The sequence below is a fragment of the Coloeus monedula genome (genome assembly GCF_965178545.1).
Source record: "Coloeus monedula genome assembly, chromosome: 24".
Taxonomy (NCBI): domain Eukaryota; kingdom Metazoa; phylum Chordata; class Aves; order Passeriformes; family Corvidae; genus Coloeus; species Coloeus monedula.
Window position 1 is genome coordinate 2128674 of NC_138804.1, and position 420 is coordinate 2129093.

Sequence of the window (420 nt, forward strand, 5' to 3'; positions counted from 1 at the left end):
GCCCCGCGCCCATCGCCGCCGCCTCCGTCCCGTGCGCGGCCCCGAGAGCCGAGACGCTGGGTTTGCTCCGTGCTCCGGGGCAGCCGGGGGGTCCCTGCCCGGCCGGAGCCGTTTCCCTCCCCCCGGGAGAGCCGACTCCCACCCGTCCTCGCCTGGTTCCTCCTCCTGCCACCCCCCGGACGCGGGTGCGGAGGGGACCTGAGCCCTCCCTCCTCCCCCCACCCAAAAATGCTCACCCACGCTCACGCCTGCACCCCCACCCCGGGGCAGGACCGGCCGTCGAGGCCCTCAGACCTTCGTTCTTTTCTACCGGGATGTTTCTTCACGCCGTGCACCGTGTGCACGCGAGCGGCCGCTCCCTGGGACCCCCCCCCCCCACCCCGGGACCCCCGCGGCCGCCCCCTCCCAGCCCTCCCCACC